General features: G+C 35.9%; 1 pseudogene; it reads right to left on the bottom strand.

Moving 5' to 3' along the window:
• Positions 1-316: 316 nt before the first annotated feature.
• LOC107137695 overlaps positions 317-16,949 on the bottom strand; it is a 19,720-nt pseudogene continuing 3,087 nt past the window's right edge.

Genomic DNA, 16,949 nt, shown 5'->3' with positions numbered 1-16,949 from the left:
ACATGCTTTATACACAGAGATATAAAAAAATTGTGCTGTATATGTGTAACAAGAATTGCAATGCATTCGGCTGTCATGTATTTAAAAAATAAAATCAATTAAATATATAAAAAAAATACAGATACCCTTACTGTGAGTTAAAAATTACACAACTTTTACGCATATCAAACCATCCCATGGTACGTTCTTAATGTGTAATATCTGTAAGTTTTTATGTATCAGAGAAAAATAAATGATAGATTCAACACATGAATGAGGATATGCTTTAATTAATTCAAACTGCATTTTCTTCTTTTTGTTTTCCTTATTATATTATTCAGCAAACCACATACTGACTTATCAACTTTATCATTGAAGCTTTTACTTCCTGGTTGTGAAGTGTATAAAATTACAGGGTTCAGCAAAGGAAAGATGACTGTATGGAAGAGAGAAACCACTTTTTCAGCTGGGAAAACCCAGAAGGGGCAGGTGTAGATAAAAATGGCAGGTCCAAACATGAGGAACACAATGATAATGTGGGTGGTGCAAGTGGAGATAGCCTTGCTCTTCCTTTCTGAGGAGTGTCCCTTTACTCTGCAGAGGATGACAGCATAGGAGGCCAGAAGGCCCAGGAAGCACAGCAGGGTGAGCAGGCCACTGTTGGAGACCATCAGGAGCTCCACCACAAAGGTGTCAGTGCAGGCCAGCTTGATGACCTGTGGCACATCACAGAAGAAGTTGTCCAGCTGGTTTGGGCCACAGAAGGGCAAGTGCAGGATAAGGGCCACTTGCACAATGGAGTGGGCAAAAGCCCCAAGCCACCAAGAAAAGTAAGACTAGCACAAAGACCAGGAGCTCAGCATTTTGAGATTGGGTCAAACCAAGGAGGATAAATTCTGTCACCACTGTGCTGTTCCCTCTCTCCATCACTTCTCATTCTGCAGAATAAAAGCAAAACAGAGGTCATCTGTTAGAAAAACTTTTTCTTTTGTTTCACAGGTCCACCCTAGATAAAAGCAATATTTGCCATAGCCAACACATCCTAGTTAAATACAATTTATACCCCATAAGTCTTCTGTGTCCTGGATCAACCCCTCTATCCTTCTTCTAATTTCTCACTAAGGCTCTCTTTTTCTAGTCACATGCACATTTACCTTTTAACATGTGCTTCTATATAACTGTCTTCTGTAGGACCCTGAGATGTTTTGCTTGGGGTATGTTAGAAATTTCCCATTTAAAGGAAAATTTAACCATTATCAAGGTCGTCCTTTTGGTGGTGTTTTAGGACTATTATTATTATTAATGGTTCTTTGTCATTTCTAATTGTTAGTTTATTGGCCAACTTTGGGTTCCTTCTCTTTATCCTCAAAAAACAAAGTGCTTTTGCACTTGCTTTTCTATTCAGGTCCTATGCAAGCCTGAGTTCCTGCTTGCTATCGTTCTGTTTGTTTTCTGAATTTATGAATTGCTGGTTTGCAACTCTCTGCTCTGCTTTGTTGTCCTTTGTGCATTCTCCCTCTAAACTGGTCATCAGGATCTCAAGCAAAATATGTACATGTGACTTGCCTTAGGGGATTCCTTTAATTAACGATGGTCTGGGCCAATCCTATATCTGCACTACATCCTTGTCTTAAATTCTAATTAATATTCACCCAGCCTTATTTGCTTAATCAATCTCAGAATGTTAGTCAAATGATATCCTTCTCTCACACAGGTATTGTTTTATAATACAAAAATTCATCAGAATATATAAAAATTTTTGTCTATCCCTACTAATAATATTAAAGCATAGTAGAGTGGGAATTCTCTAGATGGAAATATACTGCAAAATATTCATTTGATAGATAAGAAAAAAATAAAAGTTTTTAATTTATGATTAATGTACTCTTTTTTTAACTTATTAGTAAGTGATAGGCAAAATTATGGGTGTGTACTTGTACATTTCAACTAATTAGATAATTATTAATTAATGGTTCATCTATTTTTGCAATTTATTTATGCACTTTATAATGTCATGGTATTGCTTTTCAAAATATTTCCTCTTTTCTGGCTATAATGTTTTTCTAAATATTTATGCTGGAGAAATTGGGAATTAAGGTGTAGTCCATATGATAGTTTGCAAAGTAGATTATTCATTCTAGGGAGGGGGCACAACATATTTAATTGGGGTGATTAAAAATAGTGCACCTTCTTTCTATGTCACTCTAAGCTATATTTTTGAAAAATCTTATATTTCCCAATGTGTTATAATTTTTGTGTTAGTATAATTGTGCAAATATTTAATAACAAATAAATTCTCACACATTGTTAGACTGTATGTTTAAGTACTGGAGTGGATGACTTAAAAGATGAATCATTACTAATTAAACTGATTGCTGCCATGCGACATACAAGTAGTACCATTGAGTTTTTTTGTTTTTTTTTTTTTAAAGAGAGAGAGAGGGAGAGATTTTTAATATTTATTTTTTTTTTTTAGTTTTCAGCGGACACAACATCTTTGTTTGAATGTGGTGCTGAGGATCGAATCCGGGCTGCACGCATGCCAGGTGAGTGCGCTACTGCTTGAGCCACATCCCCAGCCCCAATACCATTGAGTTTTGATTACATGTAATGCTTACTTTTCAGTAGTTCCAGGAACCCAGTGTAATGCAATTTGGCAATGGAAAGTAATGAAATACATGCTACAAGATGAATAAAAAGAAAAAGCTTTACACTATGTTAATGGGGATAGTCACACACAAAAAAACAATATTTAAAAGGTCCAGAAATGGAAAATTTAGAAAAAATGTAGCATAATGATTGCCTAGGTTTAGGGGGTGGAATGAAGATTGACACAACATATATGAGAACGTTTTAGCCTGATGAAACTGTTCTAGAATTATATCATGATGATTCTTGCATGATAAACTATGATTAAATAGTGCATTTTAAATGTTGTGTTTTATGATGTGCTGATAATATCAATATTGAAAAATATTGATGTAAGTAAATGTGGAGTGATACTAATGTAAATGTAATATAAATCACTAATGACATCACTATATAGATGAGATGGGAAGGGGAAAAATGAGGGAAAGAATAAAAAATAATCAGATCCAAAAGACCTTAAAGAACTCATGGGACACTTAGGCAATGTGTTATATTTTTTAACACACCTGTGAGGAAATATCTAAACATTTATTTTATGTGATTAGTAACATTTGTAACTAATAACTGGGGCCCGCCATAGCAGAGAGCTGACATCACCAGAGTTTGGCAGATGGGATCCCTTCCCAGCAAAATCGCTTCAACAGGTATGTGACTCCCATCCCCACCAGATGCATACAGCTGGGAAACCTCAAAAATCTCGCCCCAGAGCCCTGTGGGCGTGACTGTAGGGTCTGAGGGAAGCAGAGGGGAGTCCCGACCCCCAACTCCCCCTACCACCAGCAGCAACACCCAAGGCCTTAGCCAACAGTTCCCAGGGGTGTGGCCACCGAAGGGGTCCAGACAAATTAAACTGATGGTTCCCAGATCACCCGCTCCACAACCTTGGGGTCTGGATGAATGACAAACAGAGAGAGTGCTCATTCGTTCAGGAAATATGGCACTCAGGGGGGCTGCAACTGTAACTAGATCTGTGGAGATGCCTCTGGGGAGCGGGGCCTGGCTGGCTGGCAGGAGGAAGGGGGGAGGGGCCGGAGGAGAGAAACGGCTCTGGACTAACAGGATTGGAGAGATGCCCAGTAGGGGAAGAGTAGCCGCCTTACAGGAATTGCTGCCAGCACACAGAGGGCAGAAGCTCGGCTCGGAGGGCACAGCTCCGCCTACTGGCAGAGAAGAAAATAGAACTCTAAGACTTCATTTATCATTTTTTTTCTTTTCCCTTTTCAATTTTTATTGTTCTTTCCATTCTCCTTTATTCTACTTACTTTTCTCTCCCTCTTTCTCTTTAAGGACTCCTTCCTTCCCCTTCCCTCTAACTTTCATCCCAAGCATTACGACTTTCATTATGTGTAATTATCTAAATGCAAATAAGTGAATGTTCTGAGGCTGTCTATAGGGCTCCTAAGTACCTAGCTATTACCAAATACCCTGATCCATTCGCCTGTTAATATCCCCCTTCAGTAGAGCAATCTTCCAAAGTAACCAAGACATACTAACCTTCATACCATCATAGCACCCAACCTAAACATAAAGACCTAAGACCAAATAACAGATCACTATATGCCTACAGAATCCGTAAGCCTTTTATGAATTGAATGAAGCAGCTTTAAATTACAAAAAAGCCCAACATCTCTAGACATAGTCTCCCACCACAAAGGAGAGACCACAGAGATATACAAAACCAAAACAAATTTATAGGAGAAAACAGAAACACACCAGTTAAACAGAGTTGGAAAGTAATGTGAACATCATGAAAAAACAAGGGAAAAAAGGATTACAAACAATGCAGGACAACTTAAATTTACAGGAGAACCTAGAGGCATCAGAAAAATGGACAGAGAAAGAACTCAAGGCATACCTGACTCAGATGGAATGGAATCTTAAAGAAGTCATCAGACAGCAAGTCCAAACAATGAAAGAATGCTTTGAAAATGAATTACATAAGCATATTCAAGAAGCAAAAAATGAACTCTACCAGGAGATAGAGATTTTTAAAAAATCAAATAGTAATACTAGAAAATGCAGGAAACCATAAACCAAATCAAAAACTCAAATGAGAATATTACAAATATACTAGAACAAATAGAAGTCAGAACATCAGATAATGAAGACAAAGTTTATCAACTCAAAAAGAGTATAGTCAATGCAGAAAGGGTGGTAAGAAACCACGAGCAAAACATACAAGAGATATGGCATGTCATAAAAAACCAAACTTAATAGTCATTGGGATAGAGGAAGGTATAGAGGTCCAATCCAAAGGAATGAGCAATCTCTTGAATGAAATAATTTTAGTAAACTTTCCAGACATGAAACATGGAATGGATTGCCAAATCCTAGAAGCCTACAGGACCCCAAACATACAAAACCATAATAGACCAACTCCAAGACACATTATTATGAAGATATCCAACATACAGAACAAGGATAGATTATTCAAAGCTACAAGAGAAAGGAGGAAGATTACATACAGGGGTAAACCAATTAGGTTAATGGCTGATTTTTCATCACAGACGTTGAAAGCGAGAAGATCCTGAAACAACGTATTTCAAATGCTGAAAAATAATGGATTCCAACAAGAATATTGTATCCAGCAAAATTAAGCTTCAGATTTGACAATGAAATTAAAATATTTCACGATAAACAAAAGTTAAAGAATTCACAGCCAGAAAACCAGCACTACAAAACATTTTGAGCAAAACACTACAAGAAGAGGAAATGGAAAACCGCACCCAAAACCAACAGTGGGAGGTAACTCAGAAAAGGGGGGGATAACCAAAGAGGAAAAACAAGCCAAATTAAAATAAATAAATAAATAAACAAACAAACAAACATGACTGGAAGTACAAACCATATATCAATAGTAACCCTAAACATTAATGGCTTAAACTCACCAATCAAGTGACATAGGCTAGTAACTTGGATTAAAAAAAACAGATCCAAGAATATGCTGCCTTCAGGAGACTCATATGATAAGAAACGACATACACAGGCTGAAGGTGAAAAGGTCGGGGAAAATCATACCACACACAGGGTCCATAGGGTAACCCTTACTAAATATAAAGGTATGGAGATAATACCATGCATCTTATCTGATCATAATGGAATGAAACTGGAAAACAATGATAAAAGAAGGAAGGAAAAATCCTGCATCACCTGGAAAATGAGCAATATGTTACTGAATGAACAATGGGTTACAGAAGACATAAAAAAGGAAATCAAAAAATTCTTAGAGATAAATAAAAATACAGACATAACATATCAGAATCTATGGGACACAATGAAAGCAGTTTTAAGAGGGAAATTCATTGCCTGGAGTTCATTCCTCAAAAAAAGAAAAGACCAACAAATAAATGAGCTCACACTTCATCTCAAAACCCTAGAAAAGGAAGAACAAAACAACAGCAAATGTAGCCGAAGGCAAGAAATAATTAAAATCAGAGCAGAAATCAATGAAATTAAAACATACTGCTTCCCAAATTGGCTGCACCAATTCACAGTCTCACCAGCACTGTACAAGTGTACCCTTTTTCCCACCTTCTCTCTAGTACTTGTTGTTGTTTGACTTCATAATGGCTGCCAATCTTACTGGAGTGAGATGGTATCTTAGGGTGGTTTTGATTTGCATTTCTCTGACTGCTAGAGATGGTGAGCATTTTTTCATGTACTTGTTGATTGATTGTATGTCCTCCTCTGAGAAGTGTCTGTTCAGGTCCTTGGCCCATTTGTTGATTGGGTTATTTGTTATCTTATTGTTTAATTTTTTGAGTTCTTTGTATACTCTGGATATTAGGGCTCTATCTGAAGTGTGAGGAGTAAAGATTTGTTCCCAGGATGTAAGCTCCCTATTTACCTTTCTTATTGTTTCTCTTACTGAGAAAAAACTTTTTAGTTTGAGTAAGTCCCATTTGTTGATTCTAGTTATTAACTCTTGTGCTATGGGTGTCCTATTGAGGAATTTGGAGCCCGACCCCACAGTATGTAGATCGTAGTCTGGTATCGCTATACCGCTTGATTCACACTTCCTGCTTAGAGTTGTTTTTGCTATTCTGGGTCTTTTATTTTTCCATATGAATTTCATGATTGCTTTCTCTATTTCTACAAGAAATGCCGTTGGGATTTTGATTGGCATTGCATTAAACCTATAGAGAATGGAGATTTCTGGGAAAGCTGGGAATGGAACCACCATTTGACCCAGATATTCCCCTTCTCTGACTATTCCTTAAAGACCTTAAAAGAGCGTACTATAGGGATACTGCTATGTCGATGTTCATAGCAGCACAATTCACAATAGCTAGACTGTGGAACTAACCTAGATGCCCTTCAATAGACGAATGGATAAAAAATGTGGCATTTATACACAATGGAGTATTACTCAGCACTAAAAAATGACAAAATCATGGCATTTGCAGGGAAATGGATGGCATTAGAGCAGATTATGCTAAGTGAAGCTAGCCAATCCCTAAAATACAAATGCCAAATGTCTTCTTTGATATAAGGAGATCAACTAAGAACAGAGCAGGGAGGGAGAGCATGAGAAGAAGATTAACATTAAACAGGGATGAGAGGTGGGAGGGAAAGGGAGAGAGAAGGGAAATTGCATGGAAATGGAAGGAGACCCTCAGGGTTATACAAAATTACATACAAGAGGAAGTGAGGGGAAAGGGAAAAATAATACAAGGGGGAGAAATGAATGACAGTAGAGGGGGTAGAGAGAGAAGAGGGGAGGGGAGGGGAGGGGGGATAGTAGAGGATAGGAAAGGCAGCAGAATACAACAGACACTAGTATGGCAATATGTAAATCAATGGATGTGTAACTGATGTGATTCTGCAATCTGTATACAGGGTAAAAATGGGAGTTCATAACCCACTTGAATCAAAGTGTGAAACATATCAAGAACTATGTAATGTTTTGAACAACCAACAATAAAAAATTTAAAAAATAATAAAAATTTTAAAAAAAGAAAATGCAAATAAATAAATAAATAAAAAATAATAAAAAAATAAAAATAAAAATCACCTTAGTACCGAAGAAGGAAGCAGATGATTTGTAGGAGAAAACTAAATCTAAAAAACCAAAGCCATGTCTCCCCCTATTCGACATTGGATCATGAGGTACAAACTCTATTATTATTGCATCATCAATATATCTTTAGATATATTGAACATCTGGTTTTGTTTCTGTTACATGTTCATCTTTGTTCATTCACAATGAAATTGTAGAAACCCACTTCCTGAGCTGCTGAACACCCCAACTGATCAATAAGAAGACTGCAGTTTTATCTTGTCACAGGAAAAGAGTTCTCTCTTTGATGACTCTACTTCTCAGTTTGGATGGAAATTTGATATACATATACAGACAGACGAAAGTAATATATTTTCAGCAGTGGTCTAAATCATAAAGCATAATACTTTATTGAAACCATAGTATTAGGACAAAATGAAAGGATTAAAAATGAAAAATTTATTGGTGTATTGAAATTTATTTGGCTGCAAGGAGAATAGCAAATTAGAAATTATAATGCAGTATTCATTTAAATATAATACATGGAGCAAAATTCAGGCAAAGTACAAATTAAGGCAAAAGTGGAGATTAAAATACACTAAGAAATAACAATGTGTTTATTAAGCCCAGCCAACTTCCCCCTTTGCCTATTTTGACCTTGGAAAATATAATTAGCCACTGGCTATCAGAATACTGAGCTGGCTACAAACTATGTTAGGGGAGATTTTACAAAAGATGTCTGTGGTAAAGGAATGAAAAAAGACACTGCCTTTTAATAATTAATACTATATCTACCATGTGCCATTTTTTAATTGACTGTACTGTTGAAAGATACAGCCCTGAACATTATTTTAAACCATTTAATTTTTTGGTGTTACTTTTTTTTTTCCAGTCTACTTTTAATGCCTCTTACTATATGAGAAATAATTTACAGATGCAAGTGAATGAAAGTTTTTTCTCCTATACATATATCTGAAATCACCACATTTATCAAACTATAAAATATTTCTCTCAACCTTAAACATTTCCTTGAGCTCTTTATGGTCAATACTACCTGAAACAATAGCTATTTCATTCCTGTTATTACATATCAGTGTCATCTATTCTTGAATTTGTATAAAATACAATTTCATAGTTCTTTTCATTTTGTTTTAAGTTTCTTCTTTTGAACAAAAATAATTCTTTAGAGATATCTCTGTGGTTAGTGTATCTGTTCTATTTTTCTTACTAGGTAATATTTCACTGTGTGAATGTGCTTTAATCCTATCATGACATCTATCTCTCACATGTGCCAAAGTAACAAGTCTAGTAATGAGAAGAACCTTGGAAGGCAGGTGGCAAATGTAGAAGACAGGACTGCAACCCTGGAAAAACATAGAGGCATGATTGTTAAAGGTTGTTAAATAAGTAAATGGGAAACATTTCTTCTTTTTAATTTTTTTTTTTTTTTTTTTTAGGATCTTGCTAAGTTGTCTAAGCTGGCTTTAAGTCACAATCCTCCTGCCTTATCCTCCCTGGTGGGTATTACAGGTGTGCATCCCCAAGCTCTGCTGGCAAAACATTCTTTTGTAAATAACACTAATGCAGGGAAGCAATTGAAGGTTTAAAAATGAAATGCTATGCCACAGTGGAGCTCTTTGCTAAGCTGTATTGGCTCACTGTAGAGGAATAGTGCATAAAAGGCCCCAAATGAGTAGTTAAAGTTTCAGTGTAAAGTCCCAAGGAAATATTTGGTAGTTCCAAAAAGGTACTTATTTCCCATGGTAAAGGGATATTTACTAGCACTACTGAATATCTAATACAATTACATAGCTACAGAAATACATGTATACTTGGTCAGGTATGTGTGTTCTACTCAGGTCAGAGCACTGGCAGAGAAAACTTGGACATCTGAAGTATGTGGTTGGTAAAACTGAATGGAAGATCCTGAAGGCTTTGCCCCAGCCTACTCCCTCCTTGAATAGAATTAGAACTTCACCCTACTCCAAGAAGCTTCAGGTGACAGAGGACCCTTTTGTTCTGGCCTGGCTTCTTCAGCATGATGATAATTATAGTTCCAGCAAAACCACTGGGACCCACTAGACTTGACAAGAGAGGAAGAGACAGCAATTGCAAGAAATATCTTTCTTGTACTGATAGGACCCATGGGAGTGCTCTTAGAATTAGTCATTTTTTTAAAAAAAATCTCTGGACAATCATTAATCTATTTTCTGCCCCTAAGTTTTGCTAATTCTGGACATTGGATACAAATGGTTTATGTCTTTTGGTCTGTCATGGAGCCTGATATTTTCATGATTCATACATGTTTTAGTATATATCAGTATTTGATTATTTTTATGCCAAATAACATTTCTTTGTATATACATCACATTTTATTAATCCATTAACCAGGTAATAAGTATTTTGTGCTGTTTTTACTTCTGAGCATTTATGTTGAAAGTTGCTATTATTCACGGGCAAGTTTGAGTATGGGCATTGGATTTCACTTGTGGGAGAAATATGTAATTGGAAATTCTAGGTAATAAATATTGTAGTTTGTATTTGAAACATTCCTCAAAGAAGTCTTGTGTTGAAAGCTTGGTCACCAACGCCAAGCTGTTAAGAGGAGGGTTTTTAGGGAAGGTGATCAGATCTTGATGGCACTTTTGATTGGGTGGTAATGCACTTTAAAAAATGATAAGGTTGATTAAAGGGAAAAAAAAAAGAATTAACATGCCAAGACATGGTCACTCTCCTCAAGGTTATTATATTTTAGGATTCTAGGCCAATGGTAAATAATAATTGAAATAATATATATTTGGTCTTTAAGATTGAAAAACTGAAAAAGTAGCAGAATATTTTTATTTATTCATTTTAAATTTATTATTTAATTTTATTTCACTTGAGTGAATAAAATGCAAAACATAGTAAAGTCTAATGTTATGTTATAATTGTTATTCAATTTTGTTTCATTTTTGACATTTTTCTCTGTTCTGTTCTCCCTGTTAGAATATTGCTACAAAAATAATAATGAAGTTGCATTTTCACAAAGAGTAAAATGAAAGAAAGGGAAAATTTTAAAATACTGAATAAAATATTTTAAATGGAATTAAGACAATACTCAAGACAAATTCATTAAAATTATTCATTAGGACAAACACATGAGTATGTCAAACATATTTTAGGTTCTTCTCCCATCATTAAGGGAATAAGAAGAATGACAAGCTAATTTTCCCATAATGAAGAATCATTATTGTTTGGAATTTAAGGAAATAATTCACAACATTAAGCTGTGTGGTGTGCAAATGTAAAAAAAAATGAAAAATCTGTGAATTATCTTAAATGTATACTTGTGTCTAGAGACTGGAACAATTTGTAGCTCTTCACTAAATTATCTCATTTTCAAACTATACTATAAGGTCAGTGTATTTTCAATTTGAAGTACATGCAATTGAGTTTCTGGCAAAAGTCTTTTCCTTAGAACACATGTAATAGCTTCTGAATCTCTCAGAGCCTTTTTCATCTCTTTATTTCTCACTGTATAAATGGCTGGATTGAGAAGAGGTGTAAAAACAGAATAAAACACAGCAAGAAATTTATCCAACCAGGTGATGTTGAGGGGCCACACATAGATGAATACACAAGGGACAAAAAAGATCACCACCACTGTGACACGTGGGGACTGCAGGTGGACAGGGCCTCAGATGCACCAGTTTTAGATCTCTGGCAAACACTGAGAAGAATATACATTTAGGACACCAGCAAGAGGAAAAAACAGTTACAGCCTCAGTCACACATTTAACATTCATTGATATTCCCAAGTCAGGAGAATCCATGCAGGCCAACTAGATCACCAGTGGCATATCACAGAAGAAGCTACCTATTTCCCTGGGGCCACAGAAAGGCTACACAATCACAGCCAGGTACTCACGGCATGCACAAAGTCAGTAGTCTAGGAAAAAAACACTATTCCAGTGCACCTTTGCAGGTTCATAATGGTGGAGCAGTGGAGTGGTTCACAGATGGCCACATAGCAGTCATAGGCCATGGACACCAGGAGCACCATCTCAAAGGCTGCAGTGAAATGGGCAAAGAAGATTTGACACCTGCAACCTGCAAAGGAAATGGTCTTCTTCTCCCTGAGACAGTTGGTGGTTATCTTAGGAGTGGTGATTGAGGACAGCTACATATCAACAAAGAACAGTTTGGCCAAAATGAAATACATGGGGGGATGGAGATGAGGGTCAGTGATGATTAAGATCACAGTTACAATATTTCCAGACACAGTGATCACGTAAAGCAACAAAAATATCATGAAGAGTAAGACCTGCTTACTCCATGAGTGGCCAAGTCCCACAAGTATAAATTCTGACAGTGTGGACTATTTTCCTTCATCCATTTTATTCAGTGTGTTCCCTGCAGTTAGTGGGAGGAGAAGGAGACTTAATTTTGAGAATTTGATATTCACATTGAAATTCTGTTCTATTCTAACACATTCTAATAGAAATTCTATTCTAATATTAAAAGGCAGATTACAAGGAGAAATCTTGGTTAATTATGAATGGCATTAGTTCCCAAAAGAAGCTAACTGACTTTTCTGGACATTAGATAGAATTGTTATGCAAATGATTTGCTGAGCAAGTGCTCTGATAAGAAAGAAGTGAGGAAAGCAGAGGAGCAAGGTGAAAGGTTAAACAATGATTATGGTTTCACCTGGAATATAGGTTATATGCACTAGTAAATGAAAAAAAATCTGAGTGTGAAACTCCTGATCATTCCATTTTATAACAAAAATTAAATAACATATTTCATATGATGGTGACTGATACTGCAGTGACAGGATCCTATCATTTCTTGGTCCTATATGTAATGATTCTTTCAAGTCTTGTTGGGACATCTTGTTAAGATATCATAAGATTAAAGTTTTAATTTATCCCTGTAAAATAAAAATTGAGCCAACCTTCTAATACATTTGCTATGATGCATGCAAAACCAGGAACATAATTTACCATCAATTTCAACATATAAGATAATGTATTTAATAGAGTAAACAGATTAGTAAGTAATAATAATCAATGTACAGTCACGTAGACATGGATTAACCAAAGTGTATACTAGTTCAAACTTAGATTAAAATACAATGAGCTGTGAAAGTTTCATATAACTAAGTTATATGAAAACAGTTGCCTTAAAATTTTTCAGTAGATGCTGTAGAATACATAGACTTTGCAATATTTATCTTTTGACTATGAAAGATAAAATCTGTCTCTTTATACACACATACATATTATTTGTAAGATTAGAGTAAGATTAGAATACATCAATGTGTAAGTAAAATGTATCTTCAAATAGTTAGTGCTGAGTGAATGTGAAGCTAAACCTTAAGTAGTGAACATCTGTTACTCACCTTTAATTATAAATGTTGCTAAGAGCATCTCTGAGGCACTGCAAATTAAAGTTGTGTGCATTGTTGTTAAGACCATAGAAATTTTACTAATAACAGAAAAAGAGGAGAAAAATCTGTGGATTCTCAAATTGTCAGAAGCTAATGAAGCCATTCTCATCTCTAGGCATAGGGGCCATCCTTACAATAAAGGCATGAAAATACTTTCAGAATTTTCCTAAAGAAAATCAAATAAATGAGATGATTACTAAACACACATTTTTCTCTTAGAGCAGATTCTGTCTGTCTTCTTCTGAAGTGTGCTTGTGACAGTGTCTGTGGATGTGCTCTCCCTGAGCATGACCTGTATTCACCACCTGAAGCCATCCCCAATTTTTTCTATTTTATGCTTAGAATACTCACATGGAAACAGTTACCTGGACAACTCTTGGGATCTTCTTTCTAAGAGTGATACCAAGTGTTGCATATACTCTTGAAGTCGGACAAATAAAAATTCATGCAAATCAATCCAATGTTAAAAATTATTGAAGTTTTAAATGTTATCCATTGGATCAATAAGTACTTAGGAGATATCACTGTGATCTTGATCTGTAACTCTATAGACATAATCACATTTAAACAAAAATTTTATTTCCAATTGCCAGAGAAGTCATATGTGATACATGACCACAAACAAAATGATACAGTGCTCTAACACATGTCAAGATTGTCTGAATCATTAGGGAATCTTGGTCAAATGACTAGATCTGAGTCAGTTTATTCTATGAATACATGAGACACTGACTGGTATATATTTTATGCCAAATTGTTAAAACATCTTTAGAGTATTTTTTAAAGGACATTGATGCAATTTTAAGTACACTTATTTTGACCTGCTGGGTTTGAAAATAATTTTATTGTAGTATATTAACATACAATAAATTGCTCATATTAAAAATGTACAATTTTATGAGTGTGGATACATGTATACAGCCATGAAATGGTCACCACAATCTAGATAGTTACATGTGCCTCTGCCCCCAAAGCTCCTTTATCCTTCAGAATCTCTTTGCAGTCCTTGTCCACATTCTCTCTCCACAGACAACCACCAATTTCCACTCATATGCTAACTTTGCATATGCCAGAGCTTCATGCGAATAAAGTGAAGTAGCATGTACTCATTTAAAAATCTGACTTATTTTAGTCATCATAATGTTTTTCGATATTCAACATGTTGTTTATATCAACAGAGCATTCCTCTTCATTGCTGGGTAATATTCTATTGTACTTAAACACCACTACTTTGTTACCCATTCATATCCTGAGGGACCTTTGTATTGTTTTCACTTTATTTGATATTTCAAATAACCTTTGAACATTTGTGCACAAACGTGAGTGACAAATAGTTGAAAAGTTATTGAGACTTTTTTAATGGCCAAGAAATTGTCTAATTTAAAAAAAATTTAAACACTTTGAAATGGCGTATTATCATATTTTGTTCAACATGTTCTAAAAATATCAATTATATCTAATTTATCCCTGATGAATTTTTGTCTGCTTCTCTAAATTATTTAGAATGAGATTTGAACATTTTTAAATCATGGTATTTTTTGTGTGCCTCTTTCTCATTGATGTGTTCTTAGTTTTTTCACATATTATAATGATCTATAATTAGCGACAAACTTAATTGAAATTATTGTTTCATTCTAATTAATTGACCATTTTCTTTATGTGAGATGATTGTCATTTTCTGTTAATAAATTTGTCGTACAGTGCAATATTCATGTTATTAAAATAGCCACTAATATTTTCTTTTGATATGTATAGACATTGCATATATTTTTATCTTCTAAATTTTATTTTGTTTTTATTGAAGATACTGTATTTACCCCATTGTATGTTGTTGGCAACTTTCTTATTTTTTGGGGGGTGGGGTCATTGTATTATTTTATTTTCATATATGCTTGACATTTTCCATAAAAAGAAAGTTCCAAAAATTAAAGATTAAATTGTGTTTTATCCCAAAGCTATGCAATCTGAAAGACAAGGCCACTAGAAATAACTGTGGTACAACGTGTTTGGTATGTGATATATTTTTACTGATACTGAACATTGAGAGAACTTACATAAACTTTTTAGCAACTTTCTTAAAAACAAATTGATCAAAAAGGCACAGAATTCTTTCTGTACTCACTATTGTGTCCCATTGAGGTGAATATATTTTTATGCCAAAACCCATGTTTTTTACTACTACACATTCATAGTAGATTTTGTAGTCAGGTAATCCGAAACTTCCAGCTTTGTTCTGTTTATGTGAAATTGCTTAGGTTGCTCTGTGTCTTTTGTGGTTCCATATGAATGTTAAGATGTTTTTATTTCAGAGCTGCCAACCATGCCTGCAAGGTAGGCGGGCCTGAGACCCACCGGCAGAACAGGCACAGCAGCCTGCTGAGAGGCAGAACTGCCCCCCTCCCCCCGCGCCTGCAAGGTAGACAGAACTGTGACCACACACAGAACAGGCGCAGCGGCCTGCTGAGAGGCAGAGCAGCCCCCTCCCCCCACACCTGCAAGGTAGGCGGAACTGTGACCACCGGCACAACAGGCACAGCGGCCTGCTGAAGGGCAGAGCCGCCCCCATCCCCGTGCCTGCAAGGTAGGCGGGACTGTAACCCACCTGCAGAACAGGTGCAGCGGCCTGCTGAGGGGCAGAGCCGCCCCCTCCCCCTGCGCCTGCAAGGTAGGCGGAACTGGGACCACCGGCAGAACAGGTGAAGAATGAGACAGAATCCCAAATCCTAGAAGCCTACAGGACGCCGAATGTGCAAAATCATAAGAGATCCACACCTAGACACATTATAATGAAGATGCCCAACATACAGAATAAGGAGAGAATTTTAAAAGCTACAAGAGAAAGGAAGCAGATTACATTTAGGGATAAGCCAATCAGGATAACAGCTGATCTTTCAACACAGACTCTGAAAGCTAGAAGATCCTGGAATAACATATTTCAAACACTGAAAGAAAATGGGTTCCAACCAAGAATTGTGTATCCAGCGAAATTAAGCTTCAGGATGGAAGATGAATTAAAACCTTCCACAATAAACAAAAGTTAAAAGAATTTGCAGCTAGAAAACCATCTCTTCAAAACATCCTCGGCAAAACGTTACAGGAAGAGGAAATGGAAAATAACAATGAAAACCAACAGTGGGAGGTAGGACAGTAAAGGGGGGAAAATAATCAAAGAGGAAAACAAACCATGTTTAGTAACAGAAATAAACAAATATGGCTGGAAGAACAACCCATATCTCAATAATAACCCTAAATGTTAATGGCTTAAACTCACCAATTAAGAGACACAGGCTAGTAGAATGGATCACAAAACAAGACCCAACAATATGTTGCCTACAGGAGATGCATTTGATAGGAACAGACATACATAGACTGAAGGTGAAAGGTTGGGAAAAATCATATCACTCATATGGACTTCGGAAACAAGCAGGAGTGTCCATACTCATATCAAATAAAATAGATTTCAAGCCAAAGTTAATCAAAAGGGATAAAGAGGGACACTACATACTGCTTAAGGGAACCATACACCAACAAGACATAACAATCATAAATATTTATGCCCCAAACAATGGTGCAGCTATGTTCGTCAAACAAACTCTTCTCAAGTTCAAGAGTCTAATAGACCACCATACCATAATCATGGGAGACTTCAACACACCTCTCTCGCCACTGGACAGATCTTCCAAACAAAAGTTGAATAAGGAAACTATAGAACTCAATAACACTATTAATAACCTAGACCTAATTGACATATATAGAGTATACCACCCAACATCAAGCAGTTACACTTTTTTCTCAGCAGCACATGGATCCTTCTCAAAAATAGATCATATATTATGTCACAGGGCAACTCTTAGACAATATAAAGGAGTAGAGATAATACCATGCATC

This window comes from Marmota marmota, unplaced genomic scaffold, assembly GCF_001458135.2.
Source record: "Marmota marmota marmota unplaced genomic scaffold, marMar, whole genome shotgun sequence".
Taxonomy (NCBI): Eukaryota; Metazoa; Chordata; class Mammalia; order Rodentia; family Sciuridae; genus Marmota; species Marmota marmota.
This window is presented reverse-complemented; position numbering and strand designations above follow the sequence as displayed.